Source organism: Dendrobates tinctorius, unplaced genomic scaffold (assembly GCF_039654945.1).
Source record: "Dendrobates tinctorius isolate UK_male_01 unplaced genomic scaffold, ASM3965494v1 ptg000016l, whole genome shotgun sequence".
Lineage (NCBI taxonomy): Eukaryota > Metazoa > Chordata > Amphibia > Anura > Dendrobatidae > Dendrobates > Dendrobates tinctorius.
In genome coordinates, this window is record NW_027361684.1 from 26,961,263 (window position 1) to 26,986,197 (window position 24,935).

The following is a 24,935-nucleotide window of genomic DNA, read 5'->3' on the forward strand; positions in this document are numbered from 1 at the left end:
TTTAAATCTACAGTAAGCTGCCTGAATAGCAATTCTCAACTTTACTCTAATTAGTGAAAACATTTAATTAGAGAACAGTAGCTTTGCTATTTTTTAGTTTCGTGAAGCATTATCTCTAATCAACTTAAGATCCAGTTTGCTAAAACAGTGTAAAGCCGTATTCCCTCTTCCATATATACCAAGATTGTCATCTGCATTCTTTCTGCAGGTGTCTGCACCAAAATACGCAATATTAATCTGCTGTAATTATTGCATTTTCCTACATTTTTGTTGCACTTTTGAAGCACCTTTTGATTTGGGGTAGGATAGTCGACCTCCTGTCATTCACCGCTTCAGTCACAATCTTTTTTCTGTAACTTCCAATGCAACTTGCCTTTGATGCACCATAAAGCGAGCTCAAGGGGTATTATTAGTTTTATCATTAATTTGGCATAGGTTTAAAATTATGGTAAACGGAATAAGAAAAGAAGCGCTGCATATGTGATTAAAGCACGGATGGGAAATTAATATTCCCAAAACGCTACATGGAGACTGTGACTATTGTGCAGGGCCAAACCAATAAGTTGAAATTAACTCTGCTGAATATTAATATTAGCATCAGGTTATTATTATTATGTTATATTAATGTTATTGCTTAATTTTGAGCAGAATTCAGTAAGTTGTCTAGCTTCTTCTGCTAATCCATGTTATGTTAGGGCTTATGATAATATGTACTCTTACCTGTAACAACTAATGAAAACCATATAATTTACTGCTTTATATAAATATTATAAACAGCAATACATTACACTGTTCCTGGTATTTAGCCCTTGTACCTTGATCAACAGCTGACCCCACTTCAACACCTACCCCCAACCCTCCCACACATAGTATAATGCCTCCTTCACAATTTCCCAAACACAGTATGATGCCTTCACAGCCCAACAGTATGATGGTCCCACAGCCCCCCACACATTATTATGGTTCCCATAGTCCCCCACACAGTATGATGGCCCCATAATTTTCCCACATAGTATAGTACTCTCAGAGCTTCCTCACACTGCATGATGATCCATCACAGCCTTCCATACAATACTAGCTATGAACCCATTGTACGCCGGGTGGCGAGCATTTTTATTGGTATATGGTCTCCCATCCTGGTATGTGCTGCCCCCCTCCTATCCTGGTAAGCATTGCACCCCTCATCCCTATCCTGGTATGCATGGTCCCCTCACCCCCCAATTCTGGTATGCATGGTACCCCCTTATCCCTATCCTGGTATGTATGGTCCCCTCACACCCCTATCCTGGTATGCATGGCCCCCTCACCCCCCAATCCTGGTATGCATGGTCCTCTCACCCCCCAATCCTGGTATGCATGGTCCCCTCACCCCCTATCCCGGTATGCATGGTCCTCTCATCCCCCTATCTTGGTATGCATGGTCCTCTCACCCCCCCATCCTGGTATGCATGGTCCTCTCACCCCCACCTATCCTGGTATGCATGGTCCTCTCACCCCCCCCTATCCTGGTATGCATGGTCCTCTCACCCCCCCATCCTGGTATGCATGGTCCTCTCACTCCCCCTATCCTGGTATGCATGGTCCTCTCACGCCCCCATCCTGGTATGCATGGTCCCCTCACCCCCCAATCCTGGTATGCATGGTCCCCTCACCCCCCAATCCTGGTATGCATGCTACCCCTCACCCCCCTTTTCATGGTATGCATGGTCCTCTCACCCCCCTTTCGTGGTATGCATGGTCCCCTCACCCCCCTTTCGTAGTATGCATGGTCCCCTCACCCCCCTTTTCGTGGTATGTGTGGACCCTTCACCCCATCCCCCAATACTGGTATGCATGGTCCTCTCACCCCCCAAATCCTGGTATGCATGGTCCTTTCACCCCCCTATCCTGGTATGCATGGTCCCCTCACCCCCCTCTTTGTGGTATGCGTGGTCCCCTCACCCCCCTTTCGTGGTATGCGTGGTCCCCTCACCCCCCTTCTGTGGTATGCGTGGTCCCCTCACCCTCCTTTCATGGTATGCCTGCTCACCTCACCCTCCTTTCAAGTTATGCATGGTACCCTCACCCCCAATACTGGTATGCATGGTCTCCTCACCCCCCCAATACTGGTATGCATGGTCCCCTCACCCCCCTTATCCTGATATGTTTGGTCCCCCTGACCCCTATTAAACTACACATATACAAAAAAAAATATTTATACTCACCCTTCTTTCCTGTGCTCCAGCACTGTCACGTTCTGCTGGAGGCCGGGGGAGGAGTCTGGCGCCGGAGTGTGCGCATGCCCATAGCGCTGTCCGGCGCCATATTGCTGAAGACACACTGCAAATGTGTCTTCAGTAAAACGGCGCCGGATCGCGCTAATGTGCATGCGCGATTCCGGCCGCACTTCTGCCCCGGTCTCCAGCCAAAGAGAAGTGTCGCGGCAATGTTCCTCCCGGTCAGGTAAGTATGTAAGTATGGCACCCAAGATCGCGGTATGTACGCATACCGCCATCTGCGGGCGCCATACACACTCCTCACCGCTGGATGCCTCATTCTGTCTGGAGCCAGACTGCGCAGGCGCATTGCTCTTGAGCAGTCTATAAAGGCTTCGGACAGAGTGACGCTTAGCCCGTTATATTATAGATGAGGGAAACCACAGCTTCCACACAGTGTGATACCTCACAGTTGTTCAAACATTATCATGGCTCTACAACCCTCCCAAACACAATATGATTCCCCCATAGTCTCCAACATATTATGCTGCCCCCACATCCCTCCACACAATATGATGGTCCCTCAGCTTGTCCACACATGTTATGAAGGTCTTCACAGATCCCCACAATGTCTGATGCACTCACACAATTTAATGCTCCCACACACAATATGATCGGCCCACAGTTCTCACACAGTATTATGGTCTCATAGCCTCCCACATATTATAATGGTCCCCATAGTCTCCCACAAAGTATGATTGCCCCACAACTTTCTTACATAGTATAGTACCCATGGAGCTTCCTCGTACTGTATGATGAGGCCTACAGCTCCCACACAAAATACAATACCCCACAGTTCTCACACAGTATTATGTTCTCACAGACCCCACATATTATGATGGTCCCGATAGTCCCCCACACAGTAGCATGGCCCCACAACTTTCTCAAATTGTGTAGTACTCACAGAGCTTCCTCACACTGTATGATGATCCCTCACAGCCTTCCACACAATATGAGGGAAACCACAGCCTCCACACAGTGTGATAACCCACAGTTCTTCAAACATTATCATGTCTCTACAACCCTCCCACTCACAGTATGATTCCCCAACAGTTTGCCACATATTATGCTGCCCGCACAGCCCTCCACACAATACGATGATCCCTCAGCTTCTTCATGCGTTATGATGGTGTTCACAGCTCCCCACAATGTATGATGCCCTCACAAAGTATAATGCTCCCACACACATTACAATGGGCCCACAGCCCCCAACACAGTATGATGGGACCTACAGCTCCCACACAAATTATGATACCCAGTTCTCAAACAGTATGATGGTCCCCATAGTTCCCACACAGTATGATGGCCACATAATTTCCCCACACAGTGTGATGGATCCCTCAGACCCCCTCACCTACACAGACAGTATAATGGTCCTCACATACTATCTGATGCCCCTACAGTGTCCTAAACAGTATGATGTACCCCATAACTCCCCACACATTATGATGTCCTCCACAGCTCCCAACACAAAGTATGATGTCTCCACATATTCCCCACACAAATGACTGACAAAATAAACAAATACTACTTGTCACGTCTCCGTCAGATTTGGGGCCTGCTGTTCCGGTCGCAGCCACTAGGAGGCGCCGGGCCGCCACTTCGCCGTCAGACTCGGGGACGGCTGTTCCTGCCTCGGCCACTGGGAGGCGCCGTGGTTCTATTACGTCGCCGTCAGACTCAGGGCCTATGATCCCAGCTTTAGCCACTAGGAGGCGCCGGTCTGTCACGTCACCGTTGGATTCAAGGCCTGCTGTTCCGGTCACGGCCACTAGGAGGCGCCAGACCGCCACTTCACTGTCAGACTCGGGGACGGCTGTTCCTGCCTCGGCCACTGGGAGGCGCCGTGGTCCGCCCGTGAGTTATGGTGGTGACAGAGAAGTGGCTCCTGCGCAGGCATCTGGTGGGCGCAGGCTCCGCCCCTCTGTCAGTCATCAGGGGGTTACTGCAACTCCATCTGGCCTGGTCTTGGGGGCGGCCCTAATGACATCACCAGTCCAGGAACCTGTGAGGGATGACCTGATCCCTCAAATACCTTGGGACTGGTCTTGCAAGCCGCCGGATATATTCTTGGTTCCCCTGTGTGTTACTTAGTGATTGATTTCTGTTTGACTCTGACCTCAGCCTGGATTTCTGACCCCTCTTTTGCCTGACGATTCTGTACTTCTGCTACTCTCCTGTTTTGTGACCTTGGCCTGGATATTCTGACTCTGCTACTTCCTAACGATTCTGTACCTCTGCCGCCCTCCTGGTTTTTGACTCTGACCTTGGCCTGAAATTGACTCTGCTATTGCCTGCCGTTTTTGTACTTCACTCTGACGACCGTCCTGCTCTGGCCGCTGCTCCTATTCAGACAGTACCTCCTGGGCTCTGTTGTAAATCCAGATCCCTGTATAGGGGTAAAGGGTATCAGTGTTTCTCGGGGTGTTGCCTGGCTGCAGCCCAGAACCGCAGACGGACGTTACATTATATCCGGCCATAAAATTAACTGCTTCTTGTGTATATACCCAACATATACAAAAGCAGTCTCCCTGAACTTTTTTTTTTTTTTTCTTCTTCTGACTGAGCTGATTTTTGGCCTGAACACCTGTTGCAGTGCACAGCCTGGAAGATCTCTCTTATTTTCTTGGACAACTATGCGGCAGTCTGGAGTCTTCAGGGAGAGAGCTGCACCTCAGAGATCCATGCTCCTGGCACGTCGACCTCTGGGCAACTACTCTGGCTATGGTTGCCCAGAGGTTCAGGTATTGCCCGCAGATGCGGCTAAAGTTTTATTACCCATTTCAGTTTCATGTGGTCAGAAATCGCTGTGTTTAAACGCGTATGTGGATAGTGGTTCTGAAGGAAATTTTATGGATTCCTTGACTGCTAGGAATTTGGGTGTAACTCTACTAAAACTTAATGCCCCTATTAAAACCACGGCTATTAATGGCACGTCCATTATTCAGGAGGGGGTTAAGTTTGTTACTGCCAAGGTTGCCATGTCTGTGGGAGCCTTACACACTGAGCTGGTGTCATTTTTTGTGATGGACAATTTAACCTCTGCAGTTATTCTGGGTATGCCATGGCTACGCCAGCACAATCCTGTCATCGACTGGCACTTGGGTGACGTTGTACGCTGGAGCCCACAGTGTCAGAAAAATTGCATATCCTTGGCAGTAAACCAAGTTAAGGTTAAAACCCCCCGCATACCGTTTGCTTTCAGAGATTTTGAGGATGTCTTTTCTATTGTAGAATCTGAAAAGCTACCCCCTCACAGAGAGTATGATTGCCCTATTGATCTGATTCCGGATGCCCGTCTCCCTAAGGGAAGAATATTTAATCTCTCTGGCCCAGAGCGTCAGGCCATGAATGACTATATTGCAGATAGCCTAAGAAAAGGGTTTATCAGACCGTCCATTTCTCCAGTTGGGGCTGGGTTCTTCTTTGTGGAGAAGAAAGATGGTGGTCTCAGACCCTGCATTGATTATCGGGAGTTGAATGCAATCACTATAAAAAACCAGTATCCGCTTCCACTCATCCCTGATCTTTTTAATCAGCTAACAGGAGCCCGTTGGTTTACTAAACTTGACCTCCGGGGGGCATACAATCTAGTCCGCATAAGAGACGGGGATGAGTGGAAAACGGCCTTCAATACACCCCTTGGCCATTTTGAGTACCTGGTTATGCCGTTCGGACTCAGCAACGCACCTGCCGTATTTCAGCATTTTGTTAACGATATTTTTAGAGACATTTGTGGGGTGTATGTCGTGGTGTATTTAGATGACATTCTGATTTACTCTGCTGACCCTGTGACACACTCTCAACACGTCTGTTCTGTGCTACAAAGACTACGTGAACACTCCTTGTTTGCTAAACTGGAGAAATGTGTATTTTTTGCTGAGGAGGTACAGTTTTTAGGATACATGGTTTCAGGTAAAGGCTTCCGCATGGATCCTGCCAAGGTCCAGCCTATTAAGGCTTGGGTGCAACCAAAATCGCTGAAAGCGCTGCAGCGATTTTTGGGGTTCGCTAATTATTACCGCAAGTTTATTAGAGGTTTCTCAGAGATTGCCAAGCCACTCACGGATCTGACCCGGAAAGGGGCGGACGTGGCCAACTGGAATCCTGAGGCAATTCAGGCGTTTTCTACGTTAAAAGAGAGTTTTGTGGCCAACCCAGTTTTGGTTCAGCCGGATCTGGACCGTCCATTTATTGTGGAGGTGGATGCCTCTGAAATCGGAGTGGGAGCAGTGCTATCACAAGGCACTACATCCCTCACTCAGCTTCGTCCATGTGCGTTTTTTTCCCGCAAATTCTCTCCCACGGAGAAAAACTATGATATTGGGAATCGGGAACTATTGGCAATTAAATGGGCCTTCGAGGAATGGCGTCACTTCCTCGAGGGCGCCAAACACAAGATCACGGTAATTACCGATCATAAGAATCTGACATACCTAGAATCAGCAAAAAGGTTAAATCCTAGACAAGCAAGGTGGGCATTGTTTTTCTCTAGGTTTAATTTTATAATCACCTTCCGCCCTGGTACAAAAAATGTGAGGGCCGATGCCCTCTCTCGCAGTTTCTGCCCCTCACAAGCCGAGGACTGTGAACCAGTTCCGATATTGGCCACTGGGATCATTGTCTCCGCAGTGTCATTGGACCTTCTGGAGGAGATCCGTAAATCCCCAGAACAAGCCCCTGACACTACGCCACCCAACAAATTGTTCGTTCCACCTGCGTTTCGCCTACAAGTGCTTAGAGAATCACATGACTCTGTCTTGGCAGGCCATCCTGGTCTCAATAATACCGCCAGATTGATAACTAGGAATTTTTGGTGGCCGACGGTGGTTAAGGACTGCAAAGAATATGTCTTAGCATGTGAGGTCTGTGCCCGCGCCAAGTCCTCCCATACTCGCCCTGCCGGCTGGCTCCAGTCCTTGCCCACCCCCGAGAGTCCATGGACCCACATCTCCATGGACTTCATTACGGACCTACCGTCCTCAGATGGAAAGACGTGTATCTGGGTGGTGGTGGACAGGTTCAGTAAACAATGTCATTTTGTCCCCCTGTCGGGGTTACCTAACTCGGAAACGTTGAGTAAACTGTTTATTGTACATGTGGTACGTTTACACGGTGCCCCGGTCAATATTGTGTCTGACAGGGGTACCCAATTCGTGTCAAAGTTCTGGAGGGCGTTCTGTAAACGCATTGGTATTGAGCTATCTTTTTCCTCGGCTTACCACCCTGAAACCAATGGGCAAACCGAACGTGTCAACCAGGCTCTGGAGCAATACCTTCGTTGCTACATCTCAGAACACCAGTCCGATTGGGCAGAACATCTGCCACTAGCCGAGTTTGCCCTAAACAATCAGTATCAAGACTCCATTAAGTCTACCCCCTTTTTCTGCAACCACGGGCTGCATCCGCGCTTTGGCTCATTCTCGGCCAGAATGTCGGAGCTTCCTGGGGTAGAGAAAAATATACATCGTTTAAAAACCATTTGGTCTGAGGTAAACTCTAACTTGAAAGGGGCCCGGGTTAGACAGACCTCGGCAGCGAACAAACGGCGATCCAAAGGACCGCACCTGGGAGTTGGAGACAAGGTTTGGCTCTCCACCAAAAACATCAAGCTTAAAGTACCGTCTGCCAAACTGGGTCCCAGATTTATTGGTCCATACGAGATTATAGAGGTGATTAACCCGGTGGCCTTCCGTTTAAAACTCCCTCAGTCTTTCAAATTTCCCAATGTCTTCCACAAGTCTCTCCTCAAGTTGTATCGCTCCCCAATTCACCCTGTCCCGTCCCCTCCTCCTCCCATTTCGGTCGGAGGGTCCTTGGAGTATGAAGTCCAGGGTGTCCTTGACTCCCGCCTTGTAAGAGGGTCCGTACAGTATCTGGTACACTGGAGGGGCTACGGCCCGGAGGAGAGGTCCTGGGTCCCTGCGCGGGACATCCATGCAAAAGCACTAATTAGAAGGTTTCACCTCCTCCACCCTGACAAACCAGGTTTTGAGGGTCCGGAGGCCCCTCTTGGAAGGGGGGGTACTGTCACGTCTCCGTCAGATTTGGGGCCTGCTGTTCCGGTCGCAGCCACTAGGAGGCGCCGGGCCGCCACTTCGCCGTCAGACTCGGGGACGGCTGTTCCTGCCTCGGCCACTGGGAGGCGCCGTGGTTCTATTACGTCGCCGTCAGACTCAGGGCCTATGATCCCAGCTTTAGCCACTAGGAGGCGCCGGTCTGTCACGTCACCGTTGGATTCAAGGCCTGCTGTTCCGGTCACGGCCACTAGGAGGCGCCAGACCGCCACTTCACTGTCAGACTCGGGGACGGCTGTTCCTGCCTCGGCCACTGGGAGGCGCCGTGGTCCGCCCGTGAGTTATGGTGGTGACAGAGAAGTGGCTCCTGCGCAGGCATCTGGTGGGCGCAGGCTCCGCCCCTCTGTCAGTCATCAGGGGGTTACTGCAACTCCATCTGGCCTGGTCTTGGGGGCGGCCCTAATGACATCACCAGTCCAGGAACCTGTGAGGGATGACCTGATCCCTCAAATACCTTGGGACTGGTCTTGCAAGCCGCCGGATATATTCTTGGTTCCCCTGTGTGTTACTTAGTGATTGATTTCTGTTTGACTCTGACCTCAGCCTGGATTTCTGACCCCTCTTTTGCCTGACGATTCTGTACTTCTGCTACTCTCCTGTTTTGTGACCTTGGCCTGGATATTCTGACTCTGCTACTTCCTAACGATTCTGTACCTCTGCCGCCCTCCTGGTTTTTGACTCTGACCTTGGCCTGAAATTGACTCTGCTATTGCCTGCCGTTTTTGTACTTCACTCTGACGACCGTCCTGCTCTGGCCGCTGCTCCTATTCAGACAGTACCTCCTGGGCTCTGTTGTAAATCCAGATCCCTGTATAGGGGTAAAGGGTATCAGTGTTTCTCGGGGTGTTGCCTGGCTGCAGCCCAGAACCGCAGACGGACGTTACACTACTCACCTTGCCTCTCTTACTGCAGCACACTACTCGAGTCTTTGCCGTGTATGGTCTGAGACTCCAGGCAGCAGGCACAATCTAGCGACGTCATCTCACCTACTACACTAAAGGCCCCGTCACACTAAGCGACTCACCAGCGATCCCGACAATGATATCAACGTGTCAGGATCGCTGGTGAATTGCTATGTGATCGCTGGTGAGCTGTCAAACAGACAGCTTCACCAGCGATTAGCACAGCAACGCCGCGCGCGCGGCATCACTGTGTTCAGCACTGATTCATGTCAAAAACAGAATTAAAATAAAAAATATTGTTATTCTCACCTTCCGACGTCCTGCGCAGCATTCCACCTCTCTCCACGCTCCGGTCCCAGTAATCCTTTGCGAGAATTACCGCGATGACGTCCGTTCTCGCGGGATTGTGAAGTCTCGCGGTCATTCTTGCAAAGGATTACTGGGACCGGAGCGTGGAGAGAGGCGGAAATGCTGCGCGGGACGTCGGAAGGTGAGAATAGTAATATTTTTTATTTTTTTTATTATTTTATCGCTGATTGCTGGTCTCCCGCCTGTCACACACAGCGATGCGTGCTGGCCAGCGGGAGATCAGCGACGAAAGAAATGTCCAGAGATTTCCAAGAGCGATCAGCGATACCGGCAGGGGGGCTGGTCGCTGATCGCTGTCACACACAACGATCTCGCTGGTGAGATCGCTGTTGTGTCACAAAACTTGTGACTCAGCAGCGATCTCGCTAGCGAGATCGCTATGTGTGACGGGGCCTTAAGTCTCATTTGCACTGGCTGAATGGTGGAAGAGGGAGTCATTACATTCAACCGTTGAAATTTTTACACTGGGATGGGGGATCGTGCTGGGCTCTCCTTAATTCACAGTATGTCACTGTTTTCAGTCCTGTCACCTATTTTTTGCCCTATGAGATGCGGCCACCACCATCAGGGGCTTATCTACATCATTCTGTAATGCTGTAGATAAGCCCCCGATGTAACCTGAAAGATAAGAAAAACGAGTTATATTATACTCACCCGGGGGGCGGTCCGATGCGGTCCGGGTTCGATGGGTGTCGTGGTACGGGCCCGGCGCCTCCTATCTTCTAGCGATGACGTCCTCCTCCTTGCTTCATGCCGTGCTCCTGTGCAGGCATACTGATCTGCCCTGCTGAGGGCAGACCAGAGTACTGCAGTGCGCAGGCGCCGGTCTTCTCTGACCTTTCCCGGCGCCTGTTTTATTACTATTTTTAGTGCTTTACACTCAAGTATTCCAAACCTACAGAAGATAACACGGAGCAGAATACATTCTCACTTTGGTATGGTACGCTCATTCAGTGTGCCACTGACATTACTACAGAGACTATGTTTATATTTTGCAATCTTAATGTATATAATTTTAAAATGTACGCTGTATCTTTGATGTGGATGTGTTTTTTCTTTCCTGGCTAGAATACCTAAGCAGTTTCTACAGTCATCATGTAAAGTATGATCATCCATCCTCGGCACTGCTTTAATGATAATATTAGTTTTTTATGCTTGACCAGAACCAGCCCATCCATGGATTACATGGTTGACTATGTTTTTTTTGCACAGCACACATGTAATAGCACATTTCTCCAGCAAGAGAAATTTATGACTGCCAAAGGATTGTGAAGCCAGACCTGCAGCATCCAGCTGATTGCTCGCAACGGTTGTTTTGGTCAATGCAAAAAAAAAACTTCACCAAAAACTGATGTGCATGTCGTGCAGATTTATAATGTGTTTTAAACACTTCTTAAACCTCACTAGAATAGGTTTTTAAAAGTGTCTAGAAGTAGGAACATGGATAAAGAGGAGTCATAAAATGGAACAGATTTAATAATGATGTGTGCCATTATATTGGAGCTAAGTATTGATGCAAAGTGAGTCAGCCAAGAGGTGGTGTAAGGAAGAGAAGGGTCTATCATGGCTAGCAAAGTGTGTCACATTAGTTAGACAGCGTGCGCCATTGTACTAAATTTGGTGTAGTTTCTGACCTTCTCATTTAGTTTTATACTAAATTTAAAGCAAATCTGAACGCAGGTTATAAAGTTATTCCCATCTATATTTATGACATATCTACAAGAAGTAAGATAGAGGAAGGCCCCAACCCTCAGACAAGCAGCTAAGTCAAGAATGAGGCCTGCTCATGAGCTTGCAGTGCACTGTTGTAGCAATTATAATTATATTATAATAATATATTATATATACACTGCATATTATAAATGATTGGTGCTACCTCTTCTAAAAGAGGCACATGGCGGGACTCGTTATCTACAAGAAGGTGGATTCCAAAGGTGGGACAAGAATGGAATATATGTTTATATTGTACAAGATGGAAATAAATCTAGTATTAATAATTATTAGGCATTAATAAACTATGGAATTAAAGTTGAGATTTAACATACTTGGATACATTCATACATTTTCTTGGTAAGCATTTATTTTGGGAACACTAGGATGCATGCCTCGCATCTTTACACTACTTTCCTTTAGTGCTTTCTTGGCCGTACACTCTACGTTTAAAGTACAAGATCAAAGCACTTAAAATAAAAACCCAGAATCGACTCCTACATCTGCAGATTAGAAAGCATGCTAGTACAATAAAGATGTCAATTGTGAGGACCAAACCAGTGACCGGAAAGCAAGCAGAGGAAGGTTTTTAGAGATATTTCAGAGGAGCTTTCTTAAGACACTGGTCCATATGTCATAGCTATTAAAGCGAGAGCACAGATTCATATGAGGATGGACCTCTCATCTCTAGAAGACTCATCCTTCATGAAGAGACAAAACGTGGAATATTTTGCTAATACCACACTTCATTTGTGAGCAGAGGTTCACACTTAAATTATACTAATGTTTGATCCTTTTCAAGGGGCTGATTAATGCTCCTTTGCATTAATTTATAGTCTTCCTGTAGTTCAGTTTAAGCATATTATCAATTCCTGCAACCTTGACGGGGTAAAGAAAATGTGTAGCCTAAGGGATAAATGCTTTCAGGAATCAATTAAACTAATGCGGTTGATAGGGTGATAAAGAGATTACCGTTTATTGGAATAAAGAAAACTATGTGGGTATGTGTAAAGATAAAATGTAAAACAAGGTTTACATAGAGGGCTTTGGGTTTATCATATTACGTTTTTCTTGGCACTGTTATAGGGTCACTGTGTGGTTGGCATTATTATAGGGTCACTGTGTGGATGACATTATTATAGGGTCACTGTGTGGCTGGCAATATTATAGGGTCACTGTGTGGCTGGCATTGTGATAGGGTCACTGTGGATGACATTATTATAGGGTCACTGTGTGGCTGGCAATATTATAGGGTCACTGTGTGGCTGGCATTGTGATAGGGTCACTGTGTGGTTGGCATTATTATAGGGTCACTGTGTGGATGACATTATTATAGGGTCACTGTGTGGCTGGCAATATTATAGGGTCACTGTGTGGCTGGCATTGTGATAGGGTCACTGTGTGGTTGGCATTGTTATAGGGACACTGTGTGGCTGGCATTATTATAGGGTCACTGTGTGGATGGCATTATTATAGGGACACTGTGTGGATGGCATTATTATAGAGTAACTGTGTGGCTGGCAATATTATAGGGTCACTGTGTGGTTGGCATTATTATAGGGTCACTGTGTGGCTGGCATTATTATAGGGTCACTGTGTGGTTGGCATTATTATAGGGTCACTGTGTGGCTGGCATTGTTATAGGGTCACTGGGTGGCTGGCATTGTTTTAGAGTCACTGTGTGGTTGGCATTATTATAGGGTCACTGTGTGGATGGCATTGTTATAGGGTCACTGTGTGGCTGACATTGTAAAAGGCATCAGTGTGTAACTGGCATTGCTGTGGGAATCACTGTGGGGCTGGCACTGTTATACAGATCACAGTGATTCTAGCGTGGTTATAGGATGAGGATGTCTGACATTGGCAGAGGAATATTGACATTGTTTTAGGGTAACTGTGTGACTGCCATTGTTTTAGGGTCACTGTGTTGTTGGCATTATTATAGGGTCACTGTGTAGATGGCAATGTTATAGCGATCAATGTGTGTCAGACATTATTTTAGGATCACTGTGTATCATTGTTATAGGGCCACTGTGTCATGGGTATTGTTAAGGGTTACTGTGTGTATCTAGCATTGTTATAAGGTCACAGTGTGGTTGGTATTGTTATGGTGTCACTGGTACCTGGCATGGTTAAAGGGATCACAGTGTGTTTAGCATTATTTTAGGATCACTATGTGCCTGGCATTGTTATAGGGATACTGGGTGGCTGGAATTATTGGATTCCGCACAGGCAGCTCCGATGCTGAAACAGGAAGTGAAGACATTGTTTTGTTCGGTCACCTGGCTCGCTGACACCTGTTAATACCTACAGCAGTCAGGTAACAGGAATGGCGTGTGATCAGAGACACATGTGACGGTGCATCATTACAGTCATCTGACCTCTACAGGTGAGCATGCCTAATTTTATTATTTTCAGGGCTGAACAACTCCTTTAAGGAAACAAAATCAATCTATGTGGAAATGTGAGTGTTGTGCCTAGCGCAGACCATGACCAGTGTTCTCTCTTTGGTGCTCTTTGGATTCCGGTGTGATGTATTGCTATTTCAGGAGGTACATGAGGCATGACACAGAGAGTATATTTTTTCCAGATTGCTATCCAGATTGCTCCTTTAACAAGGTATTCCCATCTGAGAGATTGAATGTACTGTAAATGTCTAGAGAAGAGGAGATGAGGTGGAGAAGTGGCGGTGAATAAAATGTTCAGCTTTCTATGACTCTTATAATCTACAATTTAACCTTTCAACCAAAAGAGATGTTGTACCCCTGCATTATAATTAACCAAAATTTGATGTGTATGTACAGAACCAGCTCTCTTCGCCTCCACCATAGCCTACTCCTGATTTACTACCCACTGTATAATGGAAATTATGGGCCTCCTTTTGGGTCACAAAAGGTAAACTAATGTAGTAATGCAACAGGTCAGATTTGTAAGCTAGTCACCTGCTTTTAACCATGATAGGAATATTTTCTCTTCCTATAGTATTTTTTTAAAGGACTTCTAAAAATTCACACCAGCCACTAAGTGATTGGAGGTTATTTGCTTAATATGTAAAAGTATTGTATCTAAAGGAAAAAAAAAATATTAATAGTCCAAGAATACTTGGATATAGACACGGTACAGCAAGTCATGAATACATACATGAATGGGTAACTGAATCCAAGATATACAATTTCAAATGTGCCAATTGCTTTAGTTTTTACTGCATATTATTCATGTCCTCAGATCCGGAACATGATCTGAAATATTTAGCATCTGCTCATTTTATTCCACCCAACGTTTTGTCTTACCTAAGGCAATTGGATGAAAGATTTAAAGTATGGAAGTAACAAAGAAAAAATAATTGGTATTCATAGGAGGGTTTTCACAGAAAACAATGGTAGTAGGAAAATGTAGCAATAAATGACTTTGTTCTAGCAGAGATCTATTGCCAGCCCCACTGTGTAGTGATGAGCGAACGTGCTTATCCTAACACGCTCGGGTGTTATCCGAGTATCTCGTGCGTGCTCGTATATTATGTTCCAGTCCCTGCTGCTGCATGATTTGTGGCTGTCAGACAGCCTGAGACATGCATGGATTGCCTGTTTGTTTGGGAATCCCCACATGTGTTGAGGCAGTCTAACAGCCGCGAATCATGCAGCCGCAGGGACTGGAACATAATATACGAGCACGCTCAAGATACTCGGATAACACCCGAACATACTACCACTGTGGACTCCAAAGCTGACATTCTAGGATAGAATTCTCACAGAACCTGCATTTGTATGGAGCCCTACATGAGCCTAATATTACACTCAAATGCAGGCCACTGTAGAACTGAGTGAGAAGAAGGCCTATTAATGTCCAACAATATTGATCATCTGCGTAGCATATTTTAAAAAGGAACTGTCACTTATCATACATATGTTTGTTTTTTTTGTCTAAATTCCTCTGTGCTTCTGGATCTGGCATTATTTTTTAATTGTTCTTGTACCTTTCTATTCCTGACTCCTGAGATATGGCACCCATTTTTCTTATATGTAAATCCAGTCTTGTTATCCAAGGAGGCGTAATCCTCAAAAAGAGGAACAGAGGTTAGATGTCCAAACAAAGAAAGGGAAAGGCCATATCTCCAGATTTAGAAACAAGTTTAAGCATTAGATTTATGGTAAGTGGTAGGTCCTCTTTAAGGGACTCCCTTTCTGCCCTTTTCTCTGAGATCATACCAGTGTTAAAGGGAAGACAAACACTAAACTTCTGGGCTGAGTTGCAAAAATGGAATAAAAATGGGGAGTCCACATTTTTGTAGAATGAGACTACTGAATAGAGAAAGGAAGAATATTAGATTTATCAGTAGCAGCCTGGTCATTAGACCCAGACATCAACTGGTTATTTTGGATATATCAACAACAAAGCCAATGTACAAGTAACTCAAAAGTGCAGTTTCACTTTTATAAGTGATAAAAGGTAATGAAAGGTGATCAACTACCTAGAACCTCCAGATACTTCTATATTTTGGTTTTGTATATTGAGAAAGCCTTTCAATCAAGCCCTGCCAGGCGGAGAAAGGGACCACCCAACAGAATCTTCTCCCTGCAAGGTTCTTCAACGTTCAACGTTTTAGAGTAAAACCATGGCCTCATGGCCGTGGTTCATATAGATTAGAAAAGCTTGCATCTGCTGAATGGTTACCTTTAAGATGATGTCAGATACATGAGAAAAGACTCAAAAACACAAGGAACAAGATCTGGAAAGAAGAAGTGTATCATCGTGTTACCATGTATCAGGGACACCCCTCCCACCACTTCTCCATTTATATAAATATCTCTCAATTATCAAGAGCCTACTGAAGTAACATCTCAGAAAACATTAATGAGAATTTTTGAAAATGGACACGTAAACGTTTGTTGGTTTTATAGCCTTTTTAATAAAGCGTATTCCTTATGCATAGGTCTTGTAATTGGTCAAAAATCACTTAAAAAGCATTTTAATTTTTCCTGATCTGTAGTATATACCTCTTTGGAAAATCAATGGAAAGGCTGAACCAAATGATGATGGATTTATGCTGAGAAAACAATAAATGTGATCTATCCCTAGCAAGTATGTTATATAGTAACACTGAAGATACCATGTGAGGCTGCCTCGCAGTAACACAAAGTGGGCCGCAGTTTCAGCTGGCGATACAGTACAGCCGAGGAATAATAGCCATAAACATTCTTATCACAAAGTCAAAATGATGAACGACACAAGCCCTTACAACCAATATAAATCACCCAAGTGTGATCTATAGCTGTGAGCGGAATTAATAAGAGTGCTGACCTTTCCCTCTCAACACTCCCTGTTGAAATGAGAGTCTTATTGATTTTTTGGGGATAGTCTAGTTGCATTGTTATGACCCATCTACATCATATCTATAGTTTTGATGCTGATTACATAAAAATAGTAAAATATCAGGTGTCTTAACCTGAGACGGGGCAGCTCCACTCCACATAGAGATCAGTAAAACTACCTCTGACAATTCTCCCTCTGTGCGACGGAGCTGCAAAATCCCCGTGACATGGTCACGCCAGTGTCTATATTGTGCACGGCTAAGGACCCCATAGCTGTCATATCATGTATACAGCATTAGATCTTATATATATGTGCTGTGTAATATTCTAGTCTAGCTGATGGAGCTCAACACTTCCCTGCAGGATGTATTAGAGAGGAAACAATCCACGCAGGCTTGGACTGGCCCACAGGAGAGCAGGAGAATCCTCCGGTGGGCCACCACCCTCTTATATAAGCAGTACTTGGCACTACTGTATATACTTGAATTACTATGTGCAGATAAAGGCAGCATCTTATTAATTTATCAGTCTCCCCAGTTCATTGTTATATACATTTGTGATTGAGAAATAATGTCATATTAGCTGAGAAGCGGGGCCCTGGGGTTGGTTAATGGTGGGCCCTTGGCATTCCTGTCCAAAACTGAATCCACGACACATGGCAGTTACGGACACTACACATAGTCTACATCTGGTAACTAGTGATGAGTGAGTATATTCGTTGTTCGGGTTTTCCTGAGCATGCTTGGGTGGTCTCTGAGTATTTTGGCGTGCTCGGAGATTTAGTTTTCGTTGTCTCAGCTGCATGATTTGCGACTGCTAGACAGGCTGTTTGTTAGGGCATTCCCACATGTATTCAGGCTGTCTAAAAGTTGCAAATCATGCAGCTGAGACGACAAAAACTAAATCTCCGAGCACGCCAAAATACTCGGAGGACACCCTAGCATGCTCGGGAATACCCGAACAACGAGTATACTCGCTCATCACTACTGGTAACACACATGGATGACACCCATGATTGGTGTCACATAGTCTTACAGTCCCTAGATGTATTCCAGATTTTGAATACATGCTCTTTTATGAAAAAATAATGGACGGTACTGCTATATTCATTTTCGAAAATGAATCAGACTGAGGTTCGGGTAAGCCCACAACAATATATGTTAGGTCTCCACTCTTCTGTTTTCAGATCGAGGTGAATGGAGAATAATCCGATCATTATTCACAGAAATAATATAAATAATAATATGAATAATAACAATAAAACACAAAGTGGCAAACAATAGCACTAAGCAGTGGTTACATAATATGGGGAACGAGTAACAGTGCCAACATGTCCATATAGTGGCAGGAACCATCAAGGTCAAGAGGAACTTGCAGAAAGGAATACTAAATGAGGCAGAGGTGACAGGTGACTGGTAGGGCGCCCGGGGCAGATATTTTGAAAAGTTCTTGATATATCTAAACGTTTTTATATCTGGACAAAATTGGAAAATATTCTTATTGATGAACATTAAAGCAGTCCAGGCTAATAATATTAATAATAATAATAATAATAATAATAATGATGCATTAGAGGAATTGGCAGGCGCAGCAGATTTATGGCTTCATCAAAGGAAGCAGCCCATAATACAGGCCATTCTGGAGAATTATTATGCGTGCAGCCATTAGTAGTCAAAAACGATTTATAATATGAGCCTAATAATAAAAGCTAATGTATGCGGGGAATCACACGGCAGTCTAGAAGCCATATATTCTGTAGATGAAACGTCCAACGTGCTTTCTTTTTAATAGTTGCATATTTTATGGGATGGTGCTCGGTGATAGAGAAAATAACCACAGGAAGTGTTGTCACATCAACGTTTCCTTATGATAATAACAGATGAAACGTTCTTCTTCCTTTTTGCATGAGCTTCGTCGCCGGGTGCCCTTTGCCAGCCTAATGGGACCGTGTCTCCTTGTGCCAACGCACACCACTCTCCTCCAGCAGATATGCCATCTGAACACATGGGAGAACTTTCCCTTGCCTTCAGCATTCCTTAAAGGCATCTTTCTGCCTAAGCAACAGGTACAGGGTCAGAGCCAAGAGCTTTCCGAAACCTAAATCATCTCCATCCCTTCATTCTTGATACGATCACATAAAGGGAATTCCAACTTCATCCCGGAGCGCTTTGGTAAGCCCAGGCATATACAAAGTGAAATAATGCCAGCCATCATGAATACCTAAATGCCCAACTATACCCTTAGGCAAAGAAACACATAGAGCTGCTTCCATCATATAGGGTTTCCCTACTCACAGGCTCAGATTCCAATCAGAACATGAATCCCCCTTATTATCTAACTTCTATAACCAAATGCAAAGATCAACCACAGATTCAGCAGCAATAGGCGATGTACAGCGTGGCAATGGATTAGTTTGTAGGGAAACAGTTAAACACACAAGTGCAAAATGACAGCACAGCATGCAAGTGAAGACATGGTCTGTGCATGAGTCTGGGGGAGAAGGTCCCCATGCCTGCCCCTCCATTGCGAAGCCCACCAGCAGATATAGGCAGTCTTACCTGGGTGGCAGCAAGCCTGGTCTGCAGATTAGAGCCTTGATTTTGCAGGAGCCGTCAGGGAGCTTTATTCTGCCAGTCCTCCAGATGAGCAGAGCAGAGATGAGGCTGATACTCTCTGCTGCTATTAGGAGACGATGTGCTTGGCTTTCGCTAACCTGCTGTGTGAATGCTTCACGGTTCTCTGTTGGCATTCTGACATACCCCCAACCAGCCACCAGGGGGCCACACAGGCCAGTGCACACTGCTGGAAGCCTGCTGTGTGCTATGTGTCTGTACACACCATGCAGCCAAGAGCTATCCACCTGCTGTAATAATGGACTGTGTGTATAAAAATATATAGATCGATGGATGATATATAGAGATATTAGATAAATAGACAGATGATAGATATAATAGATAGCTAGCTAGATAGAGAGATAGATATATGATAAATAGATATAGATAATAGATAGATGACAGATAACAGATAGATGATAGATGATCGCTATATAGATAGACAAGGAATAAATTAGCTAAGCACTAAGCTGTATGCAAACGCTGAAGATATGAAGTCTAGACTTCATTACTGCTATATAGAGTATACTTAGCTTATGTTTCTGTAATAATGTGCAGGAGATACATATGTCACCACGGACCAGGCAGACCAACAGTAAAAGGGGAGGTTTATTTACAAGGGATAATACTGGTAAAACAAACAGTATAACAGAGAAAATAATGCGATGGGGTTATATCGACAACAGGAGAAATATATGGGGTTCAAACAGTAGAAAAGTTATTCTCTTATGAAGCAAAACATCAGTTCTCGGGGATCTTGATTGGAGGGATCACTCTTGTCCCACGTTGGCACCGAGGCACCAGCAGTGCTTGATGTCCTCTGTCTCTGGGGTCCTTGATATAGTCCACCTGTAGTATGGGGGGTTTACACGGGAGCCCAAAGGGTATGAGGATGGCGCTATCCCCCTGTGTTCAAGGCCCTTGCCTCTGCTACGACAGCAGTATTCTCCCACCGGGGTCAGGGCCTCTGCCTCACACAGTCTCTCTTTGCAGGTCAGTGTCTCGTTACTGAACGCCCCTTGATCACAGGGGAGCGTCTCAGCATATTTTCCGGTCTCTCTGCAAGGGAGCGTCTTGTCGAGGTACGCGGTTTGTCTGTGGGGCAAGGTCTCCTCAAGGAGGGGAGTCATCAGCCTTCCTGCCAGTGCGGTGACAGGCTTCATGTACTCACTGCCCACCGCCTGTGGCCACGTTCTCTCTGTCTCCAGCCGCTGCACCCGTCTCCTCTCCCTTCCTGTGTTAGTGTCCTCCTGCTTCTCCTCTCTGCGCTGCTCTGCTGAAAGCTCGTGCAGTTCTCCCGCTCCCAGTCCTGACCTCTTCCTGTCCCTGGTTTCAGTCCAGTCCCCTAAAGCATCCCCCCGGGGAACCTAACGCCCTGCTCGATGGTTCCGGGCATGGAGCCAAGACGGCAACTCCCCCTTGGCTCCTTCGGCGCTTCACCCCCTTACATTCCCCCTCTCGGTGAGCAAGCCATTCCACGGGCGAGAGTTTCTGGAGTTCTTGTTGACAATCGTCCAACCTCGTACAATTTGCTGCCAGATGAATTCGTCCTGGTTGTAGCGTCTGGGGGGCACACCTGCCGTTGATCGTTCAGAACGTCTCAGATCAGTGCAGGTTGTGGAATCAGTCACTGGAAAAGTGGAAGCTGGAGTCTCCTCTGTTACTTCCGTTGTTTCAGGCACCAGCCTTGTTTCCAGGTTTCCCTGAAGGGGTAGAGAGTCTCGCTCTTCTTCGTCCTCAGCAACGAGCATGGGTTCAGCCACCGGGGGCACCGAGGCAGATGGCACCACTGGAGGATCTTGAGACAAACAGGGACACAGCATATTCCGATGTAATGTACGAGTGGGGAGTTCACCTGTTTCAGGTTGAACTTCGCAGACGGGTCCCGGTCTACCGAGCCGTCGCTTCACCCTATATGGGCTCTTCTCCCACCAACACTCCAATTTGCTGTTAGGGCGCTTCTCCCTGACTAAGACTCGGTCCCCTGGTCGTAGGGCTGTCCCCTTCTGGGGAGGGACCTGCGGGTGTTCCAACCAACAGAGCCAGTTCTGCACCAACCATTGAATGGTCCGTAGCCGGCGACGATGTTCTCGAACCCAGGAGTACACCCCCATCCGCGGGTAGTCCTCCTTGGGCTCTAACGTCAATTCAGTCAGTCCCTTCCTGGGTCGGCCGAAGAACAGTGAATAGGCCGTGAATCCTGTGGTACTGTGTTTATGGTTATTGTACGCCCACACCAATTCAGGGACGGACTCAATCCAGCGTGCTTTCTGATCTTCAAGTGTCCTCAGCATCTGGATCAGGGTGCGGTTGAATCTCTCACAAGCTCCGTTCCCCTGTGAATGGTAAGGGGTGGTCTGAGACTTATCGATTTTGTACAGCTGATGCAACTCCTCCATCACCTTTCCCAGGAAGCACGCTCCTTGATCCGAATGAATTCGCTTGGGATGCCCGTACACTTGAATGAAATGTTTACAAATAGCATAGGCGGCAGATTCCGCACTCTGGTCCCGAGTAGGTAGTGACCACAGCAAATTTGGAATAGTGGTCAATCATCACAAGGCAATGTTCATAGCCCTGGTGTGCTGGGCCAATCGTCAAGTAGTCTATGGCCAGTAGCTCCATGGTTGCAGAGGACCTCACCGTTTCTGTAGGGGCTCGCTGTTCCGGCGGCTTAACTAGTTCACAATTTCTGCACTGCTGACATACTTTCTCTACGATGGTCCTCATGTGGGGATGGTAGAACAACCGTTGCAGCCACTGGAATGTTTCTTCCATCCCGAAGGGTGCTCCCTTCTCATGTGCTTCCTTAGCCACCTGTTCTACCAGGGATGAGTGGATGATCGTTTGCCAAACGAAACTCAGTTCAGATTGTAGGCACACTTTCCTGTACAAGATTCCATCCCGTAACTATAGCCGCTCCCACTGGCGCAACATTTGCAACATCTCAGGGGGCATGGCTGCCTGCTCATTCTGGCCGGGCACCTGTTCGGCTACGAGCCACCGCCTCAGCTGAGCTATCTCTCGATCTTCCTGCTGTATGCGGACCCACTCATCACGGGGTTGTTCCAACAAATTCTCGGGTGTACTTTCTTGAACTGTTTCCCATGTCGCTGCCACCATCCTGGCAGTCCCTCCAAATTCTGGAACCTCTATAGCCTCCAACTTTTCATCCCGACTGGGCACTGGCGGGCGGTAATCTACTCGGGAAAGGGCATCCACATGAGTATTCTCCATTCCTCTCCTGTAGAAGATCCTGTACCGGAATTTTGACATTCGTGCTACCCAGCGTTGTTCTAAGGCCCCTAGCTTTGCTTTTTCAAGCTGAGCCAACGGATTTTTATCCGTACGCACGTGGACTTCCGAGCCGGCCAAACACTCTGCAAACTTTTCAGTCATAGCCCACACCAGCGCCAACAACTCCAGCTTGAATGAGCTGTAATTTTCTGGATTTCTTTCTGAGTCATGTAAGGAGCAACTGGCGTATGTGATGACACGCTCCTTCCCATTCTGCATCTGTGAAAGTACTGCCCCGAGTCCTTGTAGACTTCCATCAGTGTGCAAGATGAACAGCTACGTGAAGTCAGCGTAGGCCAACACCGGGGTCTCAGTCAGAGCCTTCATTAGGGCCTTGAAATGCTTTCACCTGTTGCTCTCCCCGGTGTACGTTCCTGTTCTTCGCACATAAGGGTACTCCTTTCAGCAATTCCAGGAGAGGGTTTGCAATGCGGGTGAAATCCTTCACAAAGCGCCGGAAGTATCTCATGAGTCCCAGGAATGTTCGTACATCCTTCACGGTTTTTGGGGTCGGCCACTCCTGCACCGCAGCGATCCTCTCCTGTGAGGGCTTCACTCCATCAGCAGAGACCACATGCCCGAGATAGTAAATTTGTGTTCGGAAGAGGTGGCACTTCTGGGGTTTCACCTTCAAGCCATATTTTTGTAGCTGACTCAGAACTTGCTCCAGCCTCCGGAGATGTTCTTCAACGGTGGGAGCAAAGATGATTATATCGTCAAGGTAAATCAGGGTGGCTTCGAAGTTCAGGCCTCCCAGACACTGCTCCATGAGCCACTGAAATGTTCATGGGGCATTGGCTAGCCCGAAGGGCATGCGGTCGAACTCAAATAGTCCCATCGGAAGAATGAAGGCTGTCTTGGCTCGGTCTTGTTCAGACTTGGGTACTTGCCAGTACCCGCTGGCCAGGTCCAGTGTGGAGAGATACCGGGCATTTCCCAGTGCTGACAGGGACTCCTCTATCCGTGGTAGTGGATATGAATCTCGCAGTGTGCAAGTGTTGAGCCGGCGGTAGTCCACACAGAAACGTAGAGTTCCATCTTTCTTTCACACCAAGAGGATGGGGGCAGCCCACGGGCTCTGGCTCTCATGGATCACTCTCTTCTTCAGCATCCGTGACAGCATCCACTTAACCTCCTGATACATTTGTGGGGGTATCTGGCGATATCTCTCCCGTGTCGGTGCCGCGTCCCCAGTGGTTATCTCGTGTACCGTCGTGCACCCAAAATCATCTTCATCCTTTGCGAACACCTCCTGGCACTTCCCCAGCAGGCCTCCACCTGGGGAACCTGATGAGAAGGCATTTCTGAGAGTTCTGCCCACATTTGCTCAAGTATCCGTCAGCCTTCTTGTAACACCCTGGGATCAGGGGCGACCTTCGCTTTTACAGTCACCAACCATGGGTCTTCTGCTTTGGCAGTCAGCTGCACTGTTTCGGAGGGCACCATCTCATCTGGTACACCTAGAATGTGGGCCAACTCTGCTCTGGGAGCCAGAGTCACGTCAGTCTCTCCCAAGTTCACACAGTGCACAAGGATGGTGCCGTTTCGCACAGTGGTCAGGGTCCGTGCGACTAGTATCCCTGACGGCAATTGTTCAGCCGAGCTAGGCTCCACCTGTACCACCGCTTCTTCTAGTGGGACTCCTGCCCGCATCGGCAGGGGAAGCACAGTCTGTCCGGGGGTAACACTCGGTTCAAGGAAGCAGAGACTATGACTCTGCCTAGAGCGGATAATCAGGATGTAGCAATAGATAAGAAAACCAGAACGGGCAGTAGATGGTACAATAGGGACAAACTGTAATGGAGTAACGATAGCCAAGCCAGGAGGTCAGAACCGGAGAAGACGATAGTACCAAAACGTGAGACAGAGAACAGAGTGAGGGGACAGACTGGGTCATACACGGCAAGCAAACAAGCAACGCAGTATACACGCACACCAAGGGGGTCAGACACACAGCCCGAATAACAGTATAGCTGACAGGGAATCCTAGTCTGGAGTGAGTATAAATACCCCTCCCAGATCCAAAGAGAGGCCGGCAAAAGTTAACCCTGCGAGAACAGGACATTAACCATGTCCTAACCATGACAGTTCTTTTCTGCTGCTACATATTTCCCGGACCCGTGCTGCCCGAATCAGTTGTTGAAAGACCTTCTTCTGTGGAGTCTGGTCACTCCACTGTTGTAAGAATTGATCTGGGGTTTTTGTTGAGCAGTAGGCTTCCGAGGTCTTTAAGCACGTTCATGCCCAGGGTTACAGTATGATCCCGAGCGGTTTCTCCATCTACCAATGCTACTCTGTTATGAGTGGTTCACCGAGGAGGATAGCAGGACAGGCTAATCCACCAGAAAACCAGAGAGGTTGGTAACTAAGCGGATTGCAGACCCCTGATCCTATCCACACAACT

At 46.9% G+C, this 24,935-nt stretch overlaps 1 protein-coding gene across 1 annotated transcript in view; it reads right to left on the bottom strand.

Moving 5' to 3' along the window:
• Nucleotides 1-19,345, bottom strand: part of RAP1GAP2 (RAP1 GTPase activating protein 2) — a 1,085,931-nt gene extending 1,066,586 nt beyond the window's left edge. Inside the window, exon 1 of the mRNA XM_073565586.1 lies at nt 19,181-19,345. The gene's annotated coding sequence lies outside the window, so the exon portion shown is untranslated. The remainder of the gene's footprint in view (nt 1-19,180) is intronic.
• Nucleotides 19,346-24,935: the final 5,590 nt, after the last annotated feature.